Source organism: Dermacentor variabilis, chromosome 3 (genome assembly GCF_050947875.1).
Source record: "Dermacentor variabilis isolate Ectoservices chromosome 3, ASM5094787v1, whole genome shotgun sequence".
Taxonomy (NCBI): domain Eukaryota; kingdom Metazoa; phylum Arthropoda; class Arachnida; order Ixodida; family Ixodidae; genus Dermacentor; species Dermacentor variabilis.
In genome coordinates, this window is record NC_134570.1 from 240,650,301 (window position 1) to 240,653,430 (window position 3,130).

The 3,130-nt window shown below is 46.4% G+C and overlaps 1 long non-coding RNA gene across 1 annotated transcript; it reads left to right on the forward strand.

Annotated features, from left to right (window-relative positions):
• Nucleotides 1-1,270: 1,270 nt before the first annotated feature.
• Nucleotides 1,271-2,805, forward strand: LOC142574445 (uncharacterized). Its single transcript, XR_012826540.1, has 2 exons — nucleotides 1,271-1,339; nucleotides 2,635-2,805. It is a non-coding gene; the product is annotated as an uncharacterized LOC142574445 (long non-coding RNA).
• Nucleotides 2,806-3,130: the final 325 nt, after the last annotated feature.

Here is a 3,130-nt window from a genome sequence, read left to right on the forward strand (position 1 = left end):
TAGCAGCAGCACCTAGCAGCGTCCTTCCCTAGGCGTACAAGTACCTATCTGGGGGCAGGGAGTACGCCACTGGCTTACGTCACATCCGGTTTGCCTCCAAACCGGGTACAGCCAACGAGCACATCGAAATTGGATTTCACCGCTCTTTCTGCGCACGCGCGAGGAGGAGTAGTTGCGAGAGAGAAATGTGGGGACTTTTGGTGCTCAAAATTTCTCTTCGCCTAGGTACTACGGGGAAGAAAGTTGTTAGCTCCGTTTGTCCCTAGCCGAGCTTGCAGCACAGAATCGACAGGATGCGTGGGCGGCAAGACGAAAAAGCCGCGTCCGAGGTGAGTTTGTTGCGACGGCAGCATATTAAATTTTGTAGTCGCAGGGGATACGTTTGGAAGTGAGGTGTCTTCTCGGATGACTTTAGTGGCAAAGTATTACGTCGTGCCGATGCATTGTTCATTAGTGTCGTTGATCAAGGTCAGCATACCACACACTTCAGGGGAATCGCGGGAACGGAAACAGTTTATGAATTAACTGCCATGCCGATGCATTAGTTCTTAATGTAACTGAGCATACAACACACTTGGAGATTCGTGGGAATGGAAATTTTGTACTCTGTATGTGTAAGTACTAAAACTTGCGTCGCCATGCGATCGAGCCGTAGATCGTTGTGAGAGCTGTACAGCCACACTGGCAAAACACTACGCCCTGCGGATGAATACGGAAGAAATGTATGCTAAAGAAAAACGGTCGTCATGCAATTTCATAGCAGTAGACCTTTGTGAAAGCTGTACAGTAACACTGATATTGGCTAGTTAATAATCCCGGCTGTTACGATGTCTAGCTCATATACGGGGCGCCCTATGTGGACGAAACAAGGGCTCAGATCGCTACAACCGCATGCGAAATACTCTGAATGCCTGCCAGTACACTTGTTCGGCGTCTCCGTGCTTGTACTGCGGCAGGAGACGTGACGGCAAGTGGTCGCGTATATCACAGTGGCCGCTTTCCACTCTTGCTATACTTTGCCGCAATACAATGCGCATGCTTCATTGCGCGACACTGGTGCCCTGCAGCGAGGCTCGAGCCATCTTGTCCGTCACTGCTGATAGAAAACGCATACACGTTCAACCTATTTGAGCTGCATCATTTTGTCGATGTTTACCCCTCTATACTTAATGAAGAGGATAACGTACGCCAGTGTGGGTGATTTAAAAGATTAATAAAAAGCCTGGTAACATATGTGCAGTCAGTGAAAAAACACTATTAATGCAGGCCTCCACGCTCCTGTAAAGAAAAAAAAAGATGCAATTCAGTGGTGACCCTCTGGAGGTGGATCCGTACCTATGTAAGCACAGCCGGCTCATTAGTCACAAAGTAGGAGCTGAAGAGAACTTTTTAATGCTCATTACACTACATTGACAGCGATTAATTTGTGGTCAGCGAGTGACAAATGCATTGCACCAAACAGTGAGACTTCGTCTTAATCCGCAATGCTTACGTGGCGAACAGGAGAGCAAAAGGTGAAAACAATGTTTTCATACAAGGCAAGTCATCCATGTAGTGGAATTGCATTTATCGTTGGTGTAGTGTTGATGCACTTTCTGAAGTCCAACCTTTAATGCAGCTTAGTTTCCATTGGTGCAAGTGCTTCTACTGGAAACATCCAAAATATGATTGATCAAATCAGGTTGCCGTCTTGTAATTTTTGAAATTTTCCTCTGGTCTTAAGTCTTTTCTGAATCTGGAAGAGCTGGCTGATTGTACATTTCATCTCGAGATAGTTTACACACTTCCAGCAACACAGGTTACCATACTTTGTTGAGTGCAGATGAGCACTGCAAATTCTATCATTTTGATGAGGCACCGATCTAATGCCACTCACTCTTGCCACAACGCTTTCTCAACTTGTACTGTACTTGTTTCTTCCACATTCCATTTGCAGCCCCAGGGCTAAGGCACAACAGCAATAACATTTCTAGCAGAAAATGCTTGCTCCTTTCTTCCAATTTTTTTTAATGTGATGCTCCTGCCTTCACACACTGTCAGACTGTTCTCCTTCATGCGTTTCCTTGTACTCTCTCTCTCCGCTTCTTGCTCAACATACCGTGCATGCCTTCAGTCATGTCCAATTGATCGATGCAGTCTTGTCCTTTTCTATCTCTCCTCCAGAACCTGCAACTTTCGACAACCTAGCATTATTTTGCTTCTTTTTGTGATAGTGCCTGGCTATCTGTTGCTGATGCCACACATTCACTTTGCAATGGTTTATTAGACCACATACATAAATTAATAGCTGTATAAAACCTTGACCCTCCAGCACTTCCACAAAATTCATGCAGAAGTGGAAACAAAGATTACTTAATTCCTCACCACACGTTACTATGTCTGCATCAAAGCTTGATATTACCAACATGTGTGCAGTGTCGTTGCCCATGCTTCCTGGACAGGAAAGCCAGTTGCTCCAGTTCACAAGGCTAGAACAACTGCGAAGTGATTGAGCTATCTGCTTGTGCTGCATTTTTTTGCCACAAGCTGTACAAGGTCATGGCTTGTGCTGCAGAAACCGCATCTTTTTGCCTGCTGCATTCCTTTGTGATGCATTGAACGTGTCTCCTTCTGTTTCCCCTGCTATTTTTACAGAGAAGCTGTATATGGCTAGGTTCTGACCATGACCAATAGTGCATACATCGACAGGGTGTGTAGAAAAAAGTTGCGTCGACAAAATTGAATCCACAGTAGCCTGCTGTGCGCCAGCAGTGCTCAGTGGCTCCGGAGTGCATGGCAGAATAATAAAACGTCATTGTGTACCCACCAATGTCTGTGCCTCGTTTTCTTGTGAAGTCGACATCGCTCTAGCGACGTTATCAGCAGTTTTACTTTGGTCCTGCTATGGCCAGGACGCGTCTAGTCCGTACTGAAGAAGAACAATGTGCATGTTAAGAGCACCGGTGTGAGCAACAGCGTGAAGGCAACGGGCAGCTGCTATAGCCAGACCCGCCTTGTCTGCAGATCCGTAATGTCGGCTAGCTGCTCTGTGACCGATGAAGAACAGCGTGCCCGTGAGGATCACCTTTGCAAACAGAAGCGGGAGCGGGCACGAAAGCATCGGCGACCAATTGCAGTATATCACAGTGAC